Genomic DNA, 22,133 nt, shown 5'->3' on the forward strand with positions numbered 1-22,133 from the left:
AATGATCTAACGTGGTCAGTGCCTTATCACAGCAAACAAATTAAAAAAAAAAAAGCATCCTGATAACCAAACCCATTTCCCTTAACACCCAGGTGTGCATCTTAGTACTATGTGACTTATGAACCTTAAAACTATCAAGTTCATTCACTACTACTTCCACCTTCACAGTTATCAGTCTAAATTATTTTTATTTATTTTACATTTGTTAACCGGGTTAGTCTGGCTGAGCTTTTGGCTCATTTTCAGCAGAGACCCGGGGAGAAAAGCTCCTCAGGGCTAGAAAACAATTTATTAAATTTTAGTAATATAGTAGTAACAATCAGCTATAGGATCTTACAAGCAGAGACCTGGAGAGAAAAAAAAGCTCCTCCGGCAATTCAATTATACAGAATATTAACAGTTAACTAAAATCTTGCAACACAGTACAAACAACAACACAGTTCCTCTTCCCACACAGATGCAGTTCCCTGTCTTCCGTTACCTAGAAAAATGCAATGCCCTCTGTAGATCATTATGTAAAGTTCCTACTGAGCCACTGTAGCTAGGTAGCATGTGCATACAGGTACTGAGCACATGTGAGAAAAGCACCATTTTGTATAGTCAGCCAGAGTGAATGCAGGCATGAATGGAGCATGCACATGTGAGTGCGTTTGAAGTAATGTGTGAATCAGCTGACTTAAAATTTTATTTATTTATTTTACATTTGTTGACCAGGATGGTCGTACAAGTTCCAGTTATAGTTCCTGACAAAGTTTATGTACAATAAATATCTTTAACCCATACACCGCTTCATAGTCTCTTTTGAATGCATGAGACAAGCGACATGGTGTCAGAATGGGATCCAAACCTGAAGCAACACACAAACTATGAGGCACATGGCTAGAAGTGGTGGAATACACCAGGGTGAACTTGCAACAGGTCAGCGGTTATTCAAAGGTACTTAAATTAGTTTAAATGATTTTTCAGTCACCACTTATTTGGTGAAGCATTCAAAATGTTTGAAATAACAGAGATAATGAAATGTCCAAAATTACGACAGACGGATAAAAGCATTCAAAATAACTTCCAAAATGTTTAAGATCTACCAAAGGGCTTAAACAACATTTTTTTCTCAATGTACTACTTTTTTGCACTAATTAAAGCTATTTGAAGTGTCCAAAGTTTCTGGTATGTTCGTAGTATCAAAGAGAAGCCTTTTCAAAGATGTTGTTGTATATTTGAACATAATTACAAGTACCTGGTCTATGCTTATGTTTAAATGTATTTTGTTGTGATGGTAGGGGGATTTCGCAGACCTGAAACGCTAATGCTCAATAACAATATTGCTGAGAATTATGGTGGTGAAGAGATTCAAACCAAAGGCGCAGTAGTTCTCACATGCCATTCTGCTGGGAACAGCTATGACTTACAGTTTTACGTACCGTAAACTCTCAGTTAACCAGAACTCAAGCAAAGAGACAAAAATAAATAAATAAATTCGAAGAAACACAGTACTATTTTCATATGTTGCACTTTGTTTCCCCTCCCCCCTCGCAGAAACACACCCAACGTTATGAGTTTTAAAAAGGAAGATCTGAATACATTCAGTCTCTCCCCAACCTAAGTCAAACCAAACAAATAGTATAGGGTACAGTACTAGTCAGGCCTATTTTTAATAGCAACTCTCAAGTAACCAGAAACTGCAGTTATCCGGCATCTACCAATCCCCATGGGTGCTGGTTAACCGATGATTTACTGTAATCAAAAGACACTTGCAGTCATTGCTAGGCCTCAAAGATAGTTTGAGTCTGGGACTGATTTCATTCAATAAGAAAGTCCACCACAGAAATCTGAACAGCCATGACAGTTTTACACAGAATATCTTTTGCGAATAATCTTATATTTTCTAAGACAAGCTTGGCAAGCTACCAGTCACATATTCCAAGAGGTTAAACCATGAAGCAAGTGCAGTTGTCCAGCCAGTGAGGAAGATTCCAGTAGCAATGCAGAATAAAGTGAAAACAGCATTAGACAAAATGGTGAATTTAGGTGTAATAACTTCAGGAAAAGACTTGACTGAAATGGGTATCTTCCATGGTAGGAGCTCATAAGAAAATCTCAAATAATATTGGAATATGTATTGATCCGAGAGATTTAAACAAAGCGCTTAAACGTCCTCATCGTTTGACGCGCACAGTAGAAGAAAAAGCTCTTATGTCAAATGCTACTTTTTCAGTCTTAACTGCAAAAAGTTAGGTTTTGCAGATTTCACTGGATTACACATCTTCATTGTTAACTACTTTCAGTATGCCATTTGGAAGGTATAGATTTTTCAGAATGCCACTTGGGATAAATTCTGCCAGGGACGTATTTCAACGTGTGGCGGAACAAATGTTCTCAGGCTATCCATGTGCTATCATAGTAGACATTACTGTAGAGAGCAATGGTGAAGATGAAGATGATAGAAACCTTAAGTTCTAGACCATGCAGGTGAAGTCAATCAAACTGAATCCAGAAAAATATAAATTGAAGCAAAAGTACAGTTGTGTACCTACTATAAATGTAGATGTTAGAGTGTATTCACTGTTGCAGTCATTACACTTGGGTTATCCTGCTGGCAGGCTACCCGCAGTCGGCCTGAATTCCAAAGTCCTGGTCCGACGTCGGTTGCTGTCACCTCTTCCCTGACATCAGTGTGCCAGGGGTATATAAGATGCAGCCGACGTTATTTTCTTCAGTTTTTCTTGCCCCAGATGTCAGGTGCCCCCAAGAAGGTAGGCAATACACATTGCTTATAAAAAACATGCATTACAATAAACAATATCTTCATCTACAAGCAAATACACCACATAGGTTGTATAGGATAGAGAAGTATAGATAAGTCCCAGCAAAGAAACTGGGATGGTGGGTGGGTAACCTGGACTACAACAGTGAATACACTTGAACATCTACATTTATGGTAGGTACACAACTTTACTATGTTCATCGTGTTTCACTGTTGCAGTCATTACACTTGGGTTGAATCCCAAAGCTGAGGTTGGGCGGCTGGGTCTAAATAGGATTAGGAGTGGTTATGAGGCCCTGCAGAACTGCAGTGGCAAAGCCTGCTCTGGATTTAGAGTAAAGAGGTAAGCGGTAGTGCTTGGTAAAAGTGTGCACTGAACTCCAAGTTGCAGCCTACAAACTCTCCTTGGTTGGTACTCCTCTGAGAAAGGCTGCTGAAGTGGCTGCTGCCCTGGTAGAATGTGGCCTAATATTCTTAGGCACTGACTTGCCATGCTGTGCCATAGCAGAAACGAATAGTGTGTCCTATCCATTTTGAAAGAGTCTGTTTTGAAATAGCCTTTCCTTGTGATCCTGCAGCATATGCTACAAACAGTTGCTCAGTTTTTCAGAAAGCTTTTGTTTTGTCCAAGTAGAAGCGTAGCTGCCTGTGTATGTCCAAAGAGTGCAGAAGTCTCTGCCCTTTATTCTGGGGATTTGGATAAAAAGTTTGCAAATGAATGGTTTGTTCAAGAGCCACACTGGATACTACCTTGGGCATAAATGTTGGGTTTGTCCTTGGAGAAACCCTGTTCGGATGGAAAATGATAAAAGGTTCCACTGCCATTATTACTTGTAACTCTGAGACTCTTCTTGCTGAAGTGATTGCTAGGAGCAGAGCAGTTTTCCATAAGAATTTTATATCAGCTGTATCGGCTGGCTCAAAGGGCGGCAGTGTGAGCTTTTCTAAAACAAAGTTGAGGCCCCATGTAGGTATCTGTGCTCTCCTTGGGGGTCTTATGTGTTTTGCCCCTCTGAGGTACTGTCTTAGTAGTGGATGAGAGAAAATAGGAGGTTCCGTATTGTAATGAGCTGAAATGGCAGAGGCATGGATCTTAATTGATGAGAAGGATAGGCCTTTGTCCAGCATCTCAGTTAGGTATTGTAAAATCTGAGGAATATTTGGAACAAGTGGTTCAAGTCCTTGTGCCTGGTTCCAAGCACAAAATCTCTTCCATTTTATAAGATTTCCTGGTGCTGGGCCTCCTGGCTTCCAAAATGACATCCATAACAGCTTTAGAGAGAGGTGTGTTCTGAGTGTTTATATTATCTGCCATGAAGCCAGATTTAAGGTTCTGAGTTGGCTGTGCAGGATCTGATTGTTTTGTTGAGTCAGATGATGAGGAATTTGAGGTAAAGTCTAGGCTGGGCCTTGAGACAAGCTCTTTAGGATTGGGTACCAGTGCTAGTGTGGCCAGTCTGGGGCACTCAGAATAATTTTTGGCTTCTCTTGTCTGACTTTTAGGAGAGGCATTGGTGGAAAGGCATAAACAGTTAGGGTTTTCCAGCTGAATGATAGAGACTCCACTTTCCATGCTTGTGAGTGATAAGTCCTTGTGCAGAATCTCTGTAGTTGGCAGTTGTGAGGGGAGGCAAATAGATCTAGGTCTGGGCATCCCCATTTCCTTGTTATCATGCTGAAGACCAGTGGATTTAGTTTCCACTCGTGAGGGTCCATGAGGTTTCTGCCTAGTTAGTCTGCCAGAGTATTTTTCTTTCCTGGCAGGAACTGTGCCTGCAGATGTACTTGATAGGTCAATGCTGTGTTCCACAAAGACATGGCTTGCCTGCAGAGGGGGTAGGAATGTGTGCCCCCTTGCTTGTTTATGTACCACATAATGAGAAGTTATGTACCTACCATAACGTTCCATGTTAGTTGTCTTCTCTCGCCTTCTTTCTTGCTTGATGGGTTCGGAGCCGATCCTCGGCTCCGACTCGGCACTTGCTAAGCTCGAGAGTCACTTTTACCAGCTCGAGGCAGCCCCATATCCCATGATGCAAGGCGGTAAGTACCCAGATCTCGTTTGTACCTATAGGGAGAAACACCTAGCACAAAAAACTTTCCACTGAAGGAAAGAAAACAACTAGCCTAAAAGAAGGGCTGTAATGGGAACCAGGTAACTAACTGGTGCCTAAAGAAGCAATCTTCCAAACAAGGGAGATCAAGGTCTGTCCAGGCAAGGGGCTAGGAGGGAGGGTCGCAAGAAAGAAGGCGAGAGAAGACAACTAACATGGAACGTTATGGTAGGTACATAACTTCTCAATGTTAAGTTGTCAATCTCGCCTTCAGTCTTGCTTGATGGGACCGCGTCCCTAGCACCTCTATCCTGGGTGGCTCAATGAACAGACTCTTGAGAACCGTAGAACCAAAACTGGCTCTATCCCTGGAGGCCAAATCCAATTTGTAATGAGAAACAAAGGTATGAGGAGTGGCCCAAGTGGCTGCCGCACAAATAGTGCCTCAAGGGAGTCTAGCCTGAAAGGCTGTGGAAGTGGCTAAACTTCTGGTGGAATGCGCTTTTGGTTTTGAGCACAGCTGTTTGTTCCTGAGCCGACAGATTTCGGAAATGGTGGAAGAAAGCCATCTAGATAAGGTCACTTTGGAAACAGGAAGGCCTTTCTTATTTTCAGCATAAGAAAGAAAGAGCTGATCGGACTTCCTGAATTGTTTTGTTCTGTCCAAATAATATCCGAGTTGGCTGTGAACATCAAGATAATGTAATTTTTGTTCCAATCTGTTGGAGTAATTAGGGAAAAATACAGGTAAATCAATAGATTGGTTCAAATTAGTTTTCGAAGCCACCTTAGGCAAAAAGGATGGATTAGTTTTTAAGGATACCCTATCCTTGTGGAAGACCAAATAAGGGGGACGAACAGAGAGAGCATGAAGTTCTGACACTCTCCTGGCCGAGGTAATAGCGACAAGGAAGTGTTTTCCATGAAAGAAACTTCAGTGAACATGAAACAGCTGGCTCGAAAGGAGGAAGAATTAAGGATGTCAGCACTAGATTTAGGTCCCATTGAGGAGGAGGACTCCTTACAGGAGGTTTAAGGAGAAAAATCCCTTTTAGAAAGGCTCTACAAAGCTTGTGGGACATAATGTTGTGATCTGCAAACCCGACATGAAAGTTCGAGATAGCCGCCAACTGAACTTTGACAGTGGAAGATGAAGAGCCCGAGTGAAAGATTTCCGCCAAAAAATCCAAAACTGCATGAACAGGGGCAGTAAAGGGATCTAAATTCTTTGACTTTGCCCAACAAGAGAAGCGTTTCCACTTGCTGGTATAAATCCTTCTAGTAGAGGATTTAAGGGAAGCCACTATGATATCCCTAACCGGGTTAGAGATCATAGGAAGCCTGGCTAAGGAAGGAAGTGGAGCAACCAAGCTGTGAGGTTGAGAGATGGAATAGACCGATGCAGGTGACCCGATTGGCGGATCAGAAGGTCTGGCACTGGGTCCAGATGCCACGGCTGCACCAATAGGTGACGATGGAGGAACGGAAACCAAATTTGTCGAGGCCAATAGGGGGCACTGAGAATCATTTTGGCTCTCAAAACGGTGGCTTTCTGGAGTACTTGCGGAATCAATGGAAAGGGAGGAAAGGCATAAAGAAGTCCCTGGGGCCAATCCTGGGTAAGAGCGTCTCTGGGGGGATGGCCTGGCAGTGGGAAGAGAGATAAGAAGTCCGGGCATTTGCTGTTTTGGGGAGTAGCAAAAAGATCGCAACATGGGCGGCCCCATTCTAGAAAAATCTCCTCCACTATAGATTGTTTGAGAGACCACTCGTGAGGCATGAGAATAGCTCTGCTCAATCTGTCCGCTAAAATGTTGGTTTTCCCAGGGATATGCGTTGCTACCAGAAACCGATGAGAGGAGATCGCCCATTGCCAAAGTCTGAGAGCTTCTCGACACAAGGGGTAGGACTTGGTTCTGCCCTGTTTGTTGATATACCATACTACAGACATGTTGTCCGTGTGAACTGCAATTGTTCCCAAGGGAAGAAAGTCGTTGAGGGCTTGCAACGTTAAAAGCACTGCTCTCATCTCTAGGACATTTATGTTCAGGTGGTATTCGAACGGTTGTCATGTCCCATGAACCATCCTGCCCTGATAATGACCCCCCCCCACCTGATCAGGGAGGCGTCCGTAGTGACTGTGGCTACCAGGGCTGGGGATACAAAGGGTCTGCCCTGATGAATCTGGGGAGAAGAAATCCACCAGGACAGGTGGTTTTTGCAAGTTCGTGTCACCAGGATTTGGTGACGCATGGGAAATTGTTGGCAAGACCACTGGGTGAACAACATCCATTGAAGAAGACACATGTAGAAGCGGGCCAAGGGAAGAAGGGTAATGGCCGCTGCCATGAGGCCCAACACTTTCAGGACCAGTCTGGCTTGCACCTTTTTGCTGGCAAGGATGATCCGCACGCGACTTTGGATATCTGAGATTCTTTGGTCTGTGAGGGTTGCTGACATCCGAACAGTGTCTAAATTTGTGCCTATGAAAGTAATAGACTGGCAGGGCAACAAGGAGGATTTTTCGTAGTTGATCGAAATTCCTAACTGAGAGCAGAGATTTAGAGTGTAATCCCTGGCTTGGAGAAGTCGATGCCTGGTGGTGGCTGAAAGGAGCCAGTCGTCGAGATACGGAAACACCTGGAATCCTTGACATCTCAGGTGAGCCGTAACCCACTGCCATACATTTGGTGAACACTCTGGGGGCTGTAGTGAGACCAAAGGGCAGGGCTCTGAATTGAAAATGACTGGACCCCAGCCGAAAGCGGAGAAACCTTCTGGAGCGTCTGTGAATTTTTATGTGATAGTATGCATCCTGAAGGTCTATTGAGCACATCCAGTTGTCTTTGCCCAAGAAGGGCAAAATTGATTGAAGTGTGACCATTCGAAATCTCGTCTTTTTCACAGACTTGTTGAGTCTGCTGAGATCCAATATTGGTCTCCAATCTCCGCCTTTTGGGGACCAAAAAGAATCTTGAGTAGATTCCGGGCTCTGAATGGTCTGTTGTAACTGGCTGAATGGACGTTTTGTGTAGAAGCTTTGATACTTCTAACTTTGCAATTTTCCTTAAACCGGGTGGTACATCTGGAAGGGAATTTTTGTGAGTGAAGGGACTTTCCTCGAAAGGAATTTTGTAACCCTCGGATATGATCGACTGTACCCATCTGTCTTGTGAGAGGGAAAGCCAGGCTTGTGGGTACAGCGATAATCTTCCCCCGACTGCCTCCAAGGATGGACAGTCGGGCAACACCTCAGGGATGTTGGAAGGGCTTGTCAGAGAGAGACTCTCTGCTTCCCTGGTTTTGTGGACCCCCTCTGCCTCTAAGGCGGCGTCTGTTATTATTACCCCCTCTGCCTCTAGGGGTAAACTGACCACATGTATCCGGCGTGACTCCTTGGGATTTGCGGAACCACATCTTTCCACCCTTCTGTCCTTTGGGGTACGCTCTAGAAGGGGTGGAAAAACGGACCCCTACGGCAGAAAGAGTCTTGCCATCCTGCTCACACCTGGTCAATGTATCCTTCACTTGAGGACCAAACAAAGTTGACCCATCAAAGGGAGTGTTTGTGAAGGACGCCTTGAAGGGATCTGCAAAATTACAGAGCCGCATCCAGGAGTGACGTCTCAGAGACACTCCCGTGCCTGCGGCTCTACTCGCTCCATCTGCTGCATACGAAATCAGCCGCATGGAGGAGTTGGTTATGGAGTTAAGGATTCCTAGCTGAGAAGCAATCTTGTCTTGTGCCCCCGGAGCTGCAGGATCCTGTACTACTTCACCTAGTTCATTAAGGATGTCCCTTTGGAGTCTGGTGAAGTGACACAAATAGTTCAGCGAACGCATGGTAAAAGTCGCTGAGGAAAACATCCGCTTACCATACCTGTCCATGGTCCTGGAATCCTTGTTAGGAGGATGGACTGGTACGGAAGGATCTGCAAGTTCCTTTTTAGTGGCGGCCGCCACCACCATGGCATCAACCGAGACACCTTTAGTAAGGAATTGCTGTTCGGAAGGGGCTGTAATAAATTTAGAAGGCCTCCTGGGAACTGGCTCTACGGAATCAGGAGAAGCCCAAGCCTTTCGAGCGATTACCTGCATGAGGGGGTCAAATGGCGGAGACACCCAGGAGGTGGAGGGTCGAGAACCAAACGCCTCTAGGTATACAGACTCATCATCGGAGGGATTTATGGTGGGCCAGTTTCCCCTCTGTTTCAGGAGTTCTAGGATGTCTGAAAAGGAGACATCCTCAGAGGGGGATCTTGGGGACCCCTCCGACTCATCTAAGTCGGTATCCGAAGTAGTAGACTCAGGGGAGTCTAGGTGCTTCCTCTTACAAGTCTTCTTACGCGGAGGATCTCCTGACGGATCAGGAGAATCCTCGGAAGAGAGGGTTCCTCCCAGTGGGGAAACCTGAGGCGGGGGATCTCTCGGTCCGGGAGCAAGAGAGCGGGAAGAGATATCAACAGGCACCGTAGAGGGAGGAGCTAAAGGAATAGACTGCTGACTGAGCCCAGGGGCCAGCACACTCCTCATCACCTCGAAGGCTCCCCTCCCAGGGAGATCAGAGAGAACCCGTTCCGAAGAAACTGGGACTCCCGGGCCCACCGAAAGGGAAGGCTCCGAGGAAGATGTCGGAGCCGAGCTCACCAAGGCCGAAGCTCCAAGGGGAAGAGCGGGGTCGGACAAGGGTCCGATGCCACTCACCCCCTCGGAGCAGACCAGGGAAGCCCGGCCACCGAATCCCTCCAAGGAAGGTCTCGAGGAGGAGATAAGAGTAGATGCTGAAGGCGCAGAAGGGGGGGGGGTATCTGGCCCTCAGCCATAGCAGTAACTAATCCCGTGGACTCCAGCTCCAAACTCTGGGGTAGAGTTGAAGGAGGAATTTGAAGAGGGTGTGGGCTAATAGTCGTCTGTTGAGACGGACTATGAAGCATTTGGGCTAGTGCCTGTGATTTTAATAATCTGCTTACCACTCTCTCTAAATCATGGTCTGACAACCTGGAAGACCTAGATGATCGGCTCCGATGGCTCCGCTCCGAAAGAAGAGGTGAGGCCGGAGCCGACAGTATCGGTTCCAAAGAGGGAGACCTGGACCTCTTCCTCGAAGGGACCATCGGAGCCGAAGACCCCACGGATCCAGACGGAGCCGATAATTTCTCGGCTCAGAGTGTAGGTCCAGATGTATCGGCTCTGGCCGGAGCCGATACAGGCAAGGTAACAATGGTGTCGGAGCTGGTCGGCGCCGACACCGAAGCCTGAGCCACATGGTCGGAGCCAGTCGGAGCCGACACCAAGGTGACAGTAACAGTATCGGCACAGATAGCCATCGGCGCAGAGGATTTAGCCAAATTAGGATCGGCTCCAGCCGGAGCCGATCTGGACTCCGAAGGAGTCGGAGCCAAGGTCGGAGGCTTAGGAACTGAAGCCTGGACCTTGGTAGTCCTAGAAGGCTTACCCGGAACAGATTTTACCGGGGAACCCTCCGGTTTAAGGAGACCCCTTAAAATAAGTTTATTTCTCCTTTCCTGCAGGACTCCTTGGCTAAAAGAGTGACAAATTGCACAGGAGTCCTGCAGGTGGAGAGGTCCCAGGCAGTATAAACAAGAAGTGTGACCGTCTGTCAGAGACATCTTCTGACAGCACGAGTCACACTTCTTGAAGCCTGAGACCCTCTGTTCTTTAGACATGGTGCTTTCACAAACACTACACACACAGTCCCGAACCAGACAAACTAAAGTTAAAGTATTGAGAAGTAAAAACTCTCATACACACACCCTGACGGGGGGGGGGGATGGGAGGGATTAAAGGCCTGACTAAAAAAAAGAAGGAAAAATAAATTTAGTCAGAAAAATACTCACAATTATCTATAAAAGATAGAATTTTAAAGAAAATAGAAAATTTTTCTGATTGGGGGCTAAAGTTTAGTAATAATAAACACTTACCAGGAGCTGGCAAAAGGAGGACCTCATCAGCGAAGCGGCAAACGAGATCTGGGTACTTACCGCCTTGCATCATGGGATATGGGGCTGCCTCGAGCTGGTAAAAGTGACTCTCGAGCTTAGCAAGTGCAGAGTCGGAGCCGAGGATCGGCTCCGAACCCATCAAGCAAGAATGAAGGCGAGATTGACAACTTAACATCTGTGGTATTATCCATCTTTAGTAGCTGTTATCCTGAATGTAGAAGATCCTTGAAGGCTGTCAGGGCATTCTGTACAGCTAGCATCTCTTTTTGATTGATGTGAAGATGCATTTGGTCTGTGGGCCACGTGCCCTGAATACATTTTCCTGCCATGTGTGCCCCCCAGGTATAATCCGATGCATCTGTTAGTGTCTGCCTGGCTGTGGGTAAGGTGAAAGGCTGTCTCCTTGTTGTGATGACAGGCCAGTGCCCACCATCGAAACTCCTGTTGTAGGCAGGGAATAAGTTATTATTGTTTCCAGGCTATGGCAATGTTGAGTCCAAACACTTTTTAGATACCATTGTAGCTTCCTCATATGCAATCTTGCATGTGGAATTAGCAGAATGCAGGATGCCATGAAGCCCAAAGCCTGCAGAATTTTTCTTGCAGGTAGCTGGGTCTTTGTTGCCATCATCTGAAAGTAATGAGTCAGTTGTCTTTGCTTGTCTGGCGTGAGATAAGCCATCTGGGCAGTTGTATTTAAGCTTGCATTCAGGAATATTATCTCTTGAGAGGCCACTAGTTTTGATTTATTTTCGTTTACTGTGTACCCTAGGCAAATTAGTAATCCTTTTACAAACGCCAGATGTCTTAGTAGAATGTCTTTGCTCTCTTCTTGAATAAGGCAGTCGTCCAAGTAGGGATATATTTGAATTCCTTTCTGAATGCAAAATGCAATTACTGGTGCCAGGCATTTTGTGAAGACCCTGGGCACAGTAGATAAGCCAAAGGGCAGTGCAGAAAATTGATAATGCATTGAGCCAGCTATGAATCTGAGGTATCTTCTGCAAGATTGTCTGATTGGGACATGCAGGTATGCCTCTGAGGTCTAAAGTAACTAGCCAAGTCTTCTTGCCCAACATGGGTAGAAGTTGCTGCAGTGTTAACATTTCGAATTTTGGAACATCCAGGAAAGTATTTAGATTTTACAGGTCCAGTACTGGTCTCCAGGCATTGTCCTTTCTGGGTACCAAGAAAAGTCTTGAGTAAAATCCTTGTCCCTGTTCTTGCTGTGGTACCTTTTGAATAGCTCTCATGTCCATGAGAGCAGAAATTTGCTTTTGTGCCTCTGCCCATTGATTTTGTGGCACGTCTGGCATTCCTTTTGACCTTGGTAGGGTCAAAAAGTGGAACCTGTAACCCTGAGAAACAACATTCAGTACCCATTTATCCTGGGTGATCATTTGCCAATTTTGTGAGAAAAGTGCTAGTTTTCCCCCTAAGGGTGCTGTCAAAAGGTAAGTGCTTGGCATTCGTAGAGGGAAATCATTGGGAATTTGTTGTGATTGGTCTTCTCTGCCTTTGGGGGCTAAAGCACCCCATTGTTTAGGTTTGTATGAGCCTTGGGGCGGAGATCTGCCTTTTGGGCGTTTGTATCTGCCTCTTTGTGGCCTGACACTGGAAAGGACCACTTTTTAGAAGGCCAGTTCCTGCTAAATCTAGATTGCTGAACCTGTAAGAAATCCTTTACTGTCTGCATTGATTTTTGTTTATCCTCCATTTTATTTAACACCTCTTCTGCCTTAACACCAAACAAAGTACCATGCTGTAATGGAGCATCCAATAATTTTGCCTTAACATGATCGGGTAAACTTTGTTCTTTTAACCAAGCATGCCTCCGAATGACAGAACCTGTAACTGCGGCTCTGCAAGAAGCCTCTAATGAATCAAAACCACATTGCAGAGTATGCTTTCCCACCTGTTCAGCTGCATGCAATAAATCGTGCATTTCCTTATTGTCAGAACATTCTGAGCTTGTAAGCATTTTCTGTTTTAGCAAAGACATTAGGTATTGTTGATATTTAAGAATGTGAAACTGGCAATTTAAAGCCCTTACAGCTAAAGTAGCAGAAGTGTAAACTTTTTTCCCCCATCTATCCAGTGCTCTTGAATCCCTATCTGAGGGAACAGGATTTTTTGCAGTGGAAGCCTTGACCCCTTTGGGACCCTGAGAAATTGTTTCTGGGTCAGCAGCAGGTTTTTTATAAAGAAATTTATGTGAGTCTGGGATCCTTTAGTACCTATCTGGCTTGACTGGTGCAGGGGGTAAAGAATAAGGAGACAAACTGGATTCAGAAAAAACATCAACAACATCTAGTACAGAGGGGATAGCAAGAGGCCTGTGCTGAGGCAGTAAAAGAAAGTATCTGAGCCTTTTCTTAGATTCTGAGTAATCCTGGCCCTCCCAATGGGAATGCTCCCTCATGGTATGCAGGGTTTCCCCAAAAAAGTAATTCTCAGGAGGAGTGGCTGAAGGGATAGATTCTTCAGCATCAGAGTCCTCACAGGGAGGAAGAGAATATCCCTGTTTTGAAGAGGAATCGGGGGAAATAGAAACCTGGTCAGAGGAATCTTAGTCAAGTGTCTTGCCTAGGCCTTTTATCAGGAGGGGATGGATACCCCTGATCAAAGTAATTAGGTCCTCAGCCATTTTAAGCATTTGTTTCTTTGGCATGGATGACTGTCCAGGAGAATGCTGTACTTGTTTGTCTTTAATGGTGTTTTTGACTTTGCCTTGGCTGCTGAAGTGGACTTGATAGTAAGCTGTGTAGGTCTGAAAACACCCTCAGAAGCCGATGCCTGCTCAGTGGCTCTGGACCCATCTGAGGGAAGAGTTTCCGTAGGCCCAATACCTTAAGTTTTCAGAGGCCTAGTTGTCTCCACGTGGGAGTCTGAGGTGGCATATTGCTCTGAGGTAGCGGGTGTCAGGGGCTGCAAAGCGCCACATTGGGAACCAACGACTGGCCTAGAAGAGGCTTCACCGTCTGTTTTGGACCTCGGATGCCTGTCCTTTTCTTTGTCTTTGCGTTTATGAATTCCGGTCGTCGGTTGTTCCAACAGCATTATGTAGTTAAATCTTCGGCCAAAGTAATGTAAAGCAAAATCAAACTGACGCTTCATAGTGCGTTGGTTGAATCTAGCACAAAACCGACAACTAGCAATGTTGTGGTCAGGGCCTAGGCAAGGAATACAGTAAGAGTGAAAATCCTTATGAGGTATTTGCTTCCCACAAGAAATACAATTGTTAACTTTTACTGAAATCGGTCTGGAGCAAGAAAAAGTTTCCCCAATGGGGTACTTAGCTTTATTGAAGACTTTGGTTCCGAAATTCTATTCCGAAAATCTCAGGAGTCGGCCGACCGGCACTTGCGAACTGCTTTTGCTTCGGGCACCGCACAGCAAGAAAGACTGAAGAAAATGGTGTTGGCTGCATCTTATATACCCCTGGCTCACTGACGTCAGGGAAGAGGCAACAGCAACCGACGCCGGTCCAGGGCTTTGGAATTCAGGCCGACTGTGGGTAGCCTGCCAGCAGGATAACCCAAGTGTAATGACTGCAACAGTGAAACACGATGAACATCAGAAGTTACTTATGTAGGTCATTTGTTTATTAGTTCTGGCTTACAACCAGATCAGTCTAAGCAAGTTGCAATTCTTGAGATGCCAGTTCCATAAAATGTCACATCTTTGCAATGCTTTCTTGGTATGGTCAACTATTTAGGAAAGTTCATCATAGATCTGAGTGAGCTTTCGGCATCATTACCCGAGCTGACATGCAATAATATAAATTGGTCCTAATTAGACCACCACCAAAGAGCATTTGAAGTCATGAAACAGAAAATTGCCAGTCCATCCACAATGAGATATTATGATGTGGTATGGTCTTGGTGCAGCAGGTCTTCAAGAAGGCATACGAGTAGCCTATGCACCCAGAACTTTTACCCAAACTGAGATGCGGTATGCACAAATTGAAAAATAGCTTTTGACAGTAGTGTTCACGTTTGAAGATCAGTGATTATATCTATAGCAAACCTGTTCAAATAGAGAATGATCACCAACCTCTGCTGACAATTCTAAAAAAAGCCAATACTTCAGCCCCAGCACGTTTGCAATGCATGGATGTTAAAGTTGCAAAAGCACAATTTCAATATTGTTTATACAAAAGGCAAATATTTATACCTTGCAGATGCTTCGTCAACAGCACCCAGACAAACAGAACAGCATGACAATGAGAAACCAGACCTAGATGTCATGGAAGTCAAAAACTTTTCCTCATCAAGTCTTGATGAACTTAGACAACACACAGCTCAAGACCCAATTCTGCAGAAGCTTTCACAGGTTATCAGTCAAGGATGGCCAGAGCGACAAATCAGTCTACCACTTTATGTCCCGAAATATCTTCTTTGCCGAGACGAGCTCAAAATGGAAGATGGTATCATCATGGAAGGTCCAAAAGTAGTTATTCCTTCAACTTTATAAACGGGTATATATCAAGACCTTGCATTATGGACACACGGGCCACCGATTTGGTAAGGACAAGAAGCATAGTATTTTTGCCTTCTATGTCAAAAGATATAGAGAAGGAAACTTAAGCATGTTCTACCTGTAATAGTACTAAACCGCACCAATAAAAAATGAAGTTATGTACTTACCATAATGTTCCACCTGTGTTGTCAATCTTCGATTATCATTGACCTTTGTGCTTCAGTTCTGATCCTCAGAACCGGTTCGTCAGTTACACAGCTCGAGCAAGCCAAAAACTTTCAAGCTAAGTCTCTACCCACAACACCATCTCCAGACTACCTCAGATCGAGTTTGCAGCTACACAGACTGAATACAATATACATGTGGAAAGGAAGATGCTATGTCCAAGGTCAAAATGGATAAGATTACCAGGAAAAGTGTCCAATCGTCCAAGGAGTGATAGAAGGGAGGGGAGTCTATGATCAATAAAAATCAACAGAGACGGGAAAGGGAGGGGAGTTGATGATCAATGAAGATCAACAGAGATGGAACGTTATGGTAAGTACAAAACTTCTTATAACGGATGTTGTCAATCTTCATTTATCCTTGGACCTTTAGGACAGAGTCCCCAGCTACTTTAGATCTTGGGTGGCCTTAAAGAATGATATTCCTGAGAACCACAAAGCCAAAGGATGCTCTTCCTCTGTAGACCAGATCCAATTTGTAATGTGTGATAAAGGTATGCAGAGTAGCCCAGCTTCCTGCTGCACATATTTCATCCATAGAAGCTTTGGAATGGAAAAACAGCAGACATGGCTATTGCCCTAGTAGAATGTGGCCTGACTGCCGCTGGTAATTGGAGATTCATTTTATTGTAAATGAATACAGTCTCTTAACCACTTTAACAAGGTGATCTTCGAAACAGTTATCCCCAGCGATGGACCAGAGAAACAGACAAATAACTGGTCTGATTCTGTAAATTTTTTAGTCCTGCTGAGGTAGAAAAGTACAGTTGTGTACACTTACCATAAAGGTAGATGTTCAACACTGTTGCAGTCATCACATTTGGGTTATCTGCCTGCAGGTAGCCTTCAGTCAGTCTGAATACCAGAGTCTTGGGATTTCTGTGTCAGATGCTGTCTCTTCTTCCATGACGTCAGGTCATCAGGGGTAAAAAACATACAGCCGACACCATTACATCAGTTTTTCTTGCCCAGATGACAGGAGCTCCCATAACAGAAAGCAATTACATGGTGTGAAACACCCCCAGTAAAAAGTAAATACCAATGTTATAAGATATGGCCAAACACAAAAGAATAGGTAGAAGTATAGAGAAGTCAGGGGGCTGGAGGGAGGGTAACCAGGATTGCAACAGTAAAAACACTCGAACATCTATATTTATGGTAAGTGTACACAACCGTACTATGTTCTTCGTGTTTCACTGTTGCAATCATCACATTTGGGTTGATTCCCAAAGCTGAGGATGGGTGCAGGCAGTCAAGAAGCATTAGGGCTGGCAAGCAAGCCCTGTAAGACTGCTGTGGCAAATCCAGCTCTGGATTTAGAAAAAATAGGTACGTGGTAATGCTTGGTGAAGGTGTGTACAGAGCTCCAGGTTTCAGCTTCCAGGATGTCCCTAGTAGGGACTCCCCTGAGAAATGCTGTAGAAGTTGATGTAGCCCTAGTGTAATGTGTTCTGATCCCCTGTGGAGTAGGTTTCCCATGGTGTTTGTAGCCGAAATGGATGCAGTGTGCTATCCATTTAGAAAAGGTTTGCTTTGAAATGGCCTTGCCCTCTGCCCCTGTAGCAAAGCTGACTAGCAGCTGCTCAGATTTTCTGAAAGGTCTGGTCCTGTCCAGATAGAACCCAAGCTGCCTGTGCACATCCAGGTAGTGCAGGATCCTTTCCCCTTTATTCTGAGGATTAGGGAAAAAGGTTGGCAAATTAATGGATTGGTTTAAAGCCACACTGGATACCACCTTGGGCATAAATGTTGGGTTAGTCCTGAGGGAAACCCTGTCCTGATGGAAGATCATAAGAAGTTATGTTCTTACCATAACGTTCCATGTTAGTTGTCTTCTTCTCGCCTTCTTTCTTGCTGAATGGGTTCGGAGCCGATCCTCGGCTCCAACTCTGCCTATACTAAAGCTCGAGAGCTATTTTTACCGGCTCGAGGCAGCCCTATATCCCACAATACCATGCACTAACTCCCCAGATCTCGTTGACAGCTAACACACAGTATAGTTTTATTGTTACCAAAAAATAAGCCATTATATAAAAATATGGTCTTCCTGCTGGTAATACTCATGATACGGATAACCCTGAATAACTATGCATCATGAAAGAGAAGGACTCGGAGACCTTCAAGTCTGTCCAGGCTAGGGGGCAGGAGGGAGGGACGCAAGAAAGAAGTCGAGAAGACAACTAACATGGAACGTTATGGTAAGACATAACTTCTTAATGTTAAGTTGTCATTCTCGCCTTCATTCTTGCTGGATGGGACAGCGTCCCTAGCACCTTGGTCCTGGGTGGCTCAATGGAACAGACTCCTGAGTACGGTGGAACCAAAGTCAGCTGTATTTCTGGAGGCTATATCAAGTTTGTAATGGGCAATAAAGGTATGTTGAGAAGCCCATGTAGCTGCTGCACATATGGCATCTAATGGTAACCTTGCTTGAAAGGCTGTTGATGTTGATAGTGCCCTAGATGAATGAGCCTTAGGCCTAGATGGAAGTTGCCTGTGTCTCAACTCGTAGACAAAGGTAATAATGGATGTCAACCATCTGGAGAGAGTAAACTTTGATACTGGAAGCCCTTTCTTCCCTTCAGCATAAGAGAGAAAGAGCTTATCTGACTGAGTTGTTTTGTCCTGTCTATATAATACCGTAGTTGGCGATGAACATCCAACGAATGTAATTTCTGTTCCGCCCTGTTTGAGTAGTCTGGGAAGAAGACAGGCAAGTCAATAGAGTGGTTTAGATTTGCTTCAGAGGAAACTTTCAGTAGGAAGGAAGGGTTTGTTCTGAGAGTTACCCTGTCTTTATGAAAGACCAAATAAGGAGGACGGACACACAAGGCTTGGAGTTCCGATACCCTTCTGGCAGATGTTATGGCTACTAAAAACAGAGTTTTCCAAGAAAGAAGCTTGAGGGAACAAGAGGCTGCGGGTTCAAAGGAAGGCAGAATCAATGACGTTAGAACCAAATTTAAATCCCATTGTGGAGGCGGATCCTTAACGGGAGGTCTAAGCAAGAACATGCCCTTGAGGAAGGCTTTACAGAGTTTGTGTGACATAATATTTGTTTCTGAGAGCCCCACATGAAAATTAGCAATGGCCGCTAATTGTACTCTGACAGTGGCTGACGATGACCCTGAATGAAAAAGCTCCGCCAGAAAGTCTAGAACCTTATGAATTGGTGCATGGAAAGGATCTAAGGACCTAGCTTGTGCCCAGAGTGAAAAATGCTTCCATTTACTCGCACATGTCTTCCTAGTATTGGACGTATGGGAAGCAAGAATGCTATCACGGACAGGGAGAGAAATAAGGGGAAGCCTGGCTATGGCTGGAAGTGGAGCAACCAAGCTGTGAGGTTGAGGGAATGAAGAGACCGATACAGCTTGCCCGTTAGATGGGTCAACAGATCTGGAAGAGGTTCCAGATGCCAAGGCTGTTCCAGTAGATGACTGTGCAGGAACGGAAAAGTACAGTTTTGTACCTACCATAAATGTAGATGTTCGAAGATCCACATTGCTGCAGTCCTTACATATGGGTAGTCCACTGTCCGTCTTTTCTTGCCCCAGATGTCAGAAGGCCCTAACAAGACAGGCCAAAGCCAAAACCAGCAAAACCAACCAACCACCTGCACTAACCATATTTACAATATGTACAACACAAACCACACCACCACCTTCAACAACAGAGGGAAGGAGGGGACTGCAGCAATGTGGATCTTGAACATCTACATTTATGGTAGGTACAAAACTGTACTATGTTCTTCATCTCACATTGCTGCAGTCCTTACATATGGGTAGAATCCCAAAGCAGAGGTAAGGGGGATGGCAAAACTATAATGCATTAGGAGCTGCCAACATGCCTTGTAAAATTGCAGTTGCAAATCCAGCCCTAGATTTAGAGTAAAGTGGAAGGTGGTAATGCGTATGCACTGAACTCCAAGTAGCTGCTTCAAAATATCTTTGTGGCAGTAGCCCTAGTGGAATGAGGCCTAATCCCAGCTGGAATCTCCTTACCATGATGGGAATAACAGAAAGCAATACAAAACCAATCCACTTAGAAATAGTTTGTTTTGAAACAGGTCTGCGCTGAGAAGCCTTAGCAAAAGAAACAAATAACTGCTGAGACTGCCTGAACCCTTTAGTTCTGCTCAAATAATCTGTCTGTGTATATCCAAAGTGTGCAAAATCTTTTCCCCTTTATTTTGGGGGTTTGCATAAAAAGTAGGCAAATGAATAGTTTGGTTTAAAGCCACACTAGAAACCACTATCCTTGTGGAAAATTAAGAAAGGCTCAGAAACCCTTCAGAGGTAATGGCCAACAAAAAGCAGTCTTCCAAGATAAATATTTCAACTCTGCCGATGCTGCAGGCTCAAAAGGTTGTAGAGTGAGTTTCTCCAACACAAAATTGAGATCCCAAGCAGGGGGGTCTTATATTCTTTGCCCTCTAAGGAATTGCTTAAACAAAGGCTGAGAAAATAATGGTGGGTCACAGTCATAGTGAGCAGAGATTGCTGCAGCATGAACCTTTATAGAGGAGAAGGACAAACCTTTGTCCAATAACTCAGTAAGGTATTGAAGCCACACTTAAATTAGGTTTAGAAACATCAAAGTCCTTTGCTGTACTCCAAAATAAAAATTTCCTCCATTTATCTGCGTAAACTTTCCTTGTACTAGGCCTTCTGGCCTCCAAAATAACATTCAAAACTTGTTGTGGAAGCTGAGACCCTCCAGGGTTTAAACCAGAATATGCCAGGCTGTCAGATGAAGAGAATGAAGTTTGACATTGAGTAAATGACCGTTCTCCTGAGACAGCAGGTGAGGAATCAAAGGCAAAGGCCATGGAGGCTCCTGTACCAGACTTCTCAGTAATGGGTACCAGTGCTGTCGAGGCCAATCTGGAGCTATTAAAATCATGTTTGGCTTGTCCTGTCTGACCTTCAGCAGTACCTTTGGGAGGAGAGGCAGAGGAGGAAAGGCATACACGTGAAGATTGCTCCAATTGAATGAGAGAGCATCCACTTTCCAAGCTGAGGGATGAAACCTTTTTGTGCAAAACTTTGGCAGCTGGTAATTTAGTGGAGAAGCCAACAGATCTATGTCTGGAGTTCCCCATAACACTGTCAACCTCTGGAATACATGAGGATCCAATTTCCACTCGTGGGGATCCATAATTTGTCTGCTCAACACATCTGCTAAGGAGTTCTGTGCTCCTGGCAGAAACCTTGCCTGAAGATTTAGCTGTAAACAGAGCAGTCTCCCACAAAATCATTGCTTGTCTGCATAGAGGATAAGAATGTTCCCCTTGCTTGTTGATGTACCACATGACAGTTGTGTTGTCTGTTTGAATCAACACCTGCCCTGGAAGAAGTAAATCCTTGAAAGCTATCAATGCAAATTGGACTGCTAACATCTCCTTCAAGTTGATATGTAGATGTTGAAGTCTGGCAGGCCACGTGTCTTGTATCCATTTTCCATTTAGATGAGCTCCCCAAGCTTTGTCTGAGGCATCTGTCGTTAAAATCTGACTCGCCTCTGGCCGGGTCACAGAGAGTCCCTTGTTTAGGTGACATTCCTGAGCCCACCACAAAAATTCCTTTTGAATGCAAGGTACTATTTGAATGACAGTGTCCAAATCTTGGCAGTGCTGTGTCCATACATTCTTGAGATACCATTGTAGCTTCCTCATATGCAGTTTGGCATTGGGAAGTACCAGAATACAAGATGCCATGAACCCCAAGGCTTGAAGGACTGTCCTTGCAGTCAGCCTGGACTGATGAGACAACTGGTGGAAGTAAAGGGAAAGATTATTTTGTTTGTCCGGGGTCAAAAAGGCCATCTGGGATGCTGTATTCAGTCTCACACCCAGAAAGCACATGTCCTGAGAGGGTACTAGACTGGACTTTATTTCGTTCACAGAATACCCCAGGCATCTTAACACTGCCATCACATACTGTAAATGATGAAGAAGTTCGTCCTTTTCTTGGGCCAGTATCAGGCAATCGTCCAAATAAGGATAGATCTGTATTCCTCTTAGCCTGAAGAAAGCTACCACTGGAGCCAGAACCTTCGTGAACACTCTGGGCAGTAGATAAGCCAAAGGGCAATGCAGACAACTGATAATGTGAAGTCCCAGCCAAAACGCAGGTACTTCCTGCAACTGGGCCTGATAGGAACATGAAGGTAAGCCTCTTTGAGATCCAGAGTCACCATCCAGTGATCTTTGCCCAGCAGAGGTAAAAGCTGTTGTAACGTTAACATTTTGAACTTGGGAATGTCCAGATATGTGTTGAGGATGGATAAATCCAAAATTGGTCTCCACGTGTTTCCTTTCTTTGGTACTAGAAACAAGAGAATAAAATCCTAGGCCCACTTCTGGCAGAGGCACCGTTGTATGGCCCCTATTTGAAGTAGTAGAGAAATTTGTTTGCGAGCCTCTAGTCTTTGCTGAGGAGGAACGTCCGGCATGGCTTTGAAAGGAGGCAAGGTATGGAAATAAAACTTGTAACCCTGGTGTATGATATCCAATACCCATTTGTCTTGGGTAATCAACATCCAATTTTCCTTGAAGAGTGCTAACCTTCCTCCCAAAGGTGCTGCCAGGCAAGAAGGATCTGGCAGCTGAAAAAGTAGGTCATTGGGCCTGTTTACGAAAGGA

The 22,133-nt window shown here is 44.7% G+C and overlaps 1 protein-coding gene across 2 annotated transcripts in view; it reads right to left on the reverse strand.

Moving 5' to 3' along the window:
* Window positions 1-22,133, reverse strand: part of WDR76 (WD repeat domain 76) — a 773,733-nt gene that overhangs the window by 386,332 nt on the left and 365,268 nt on the right. The gene's annotated exons all lie outside the window — the stretch shown is intronic.

The sequence above is a fragment of the Protopterus annectens genome, chromosome 7.part0 (genome assembly GCF_019279795.1).
Source record: "Protopterus annectens isolate FY-2018-M chromosome 7.part0, PAN1.0, whole genome shotgun sequence".
In the NCBI taxonomy this organism is placed as follows: domain Eukaryota; kingdom Metazoa; phylum Chordata; order Ceratodontiformes; family Protopteridae; genus Protopterus; species Protopterus annectens.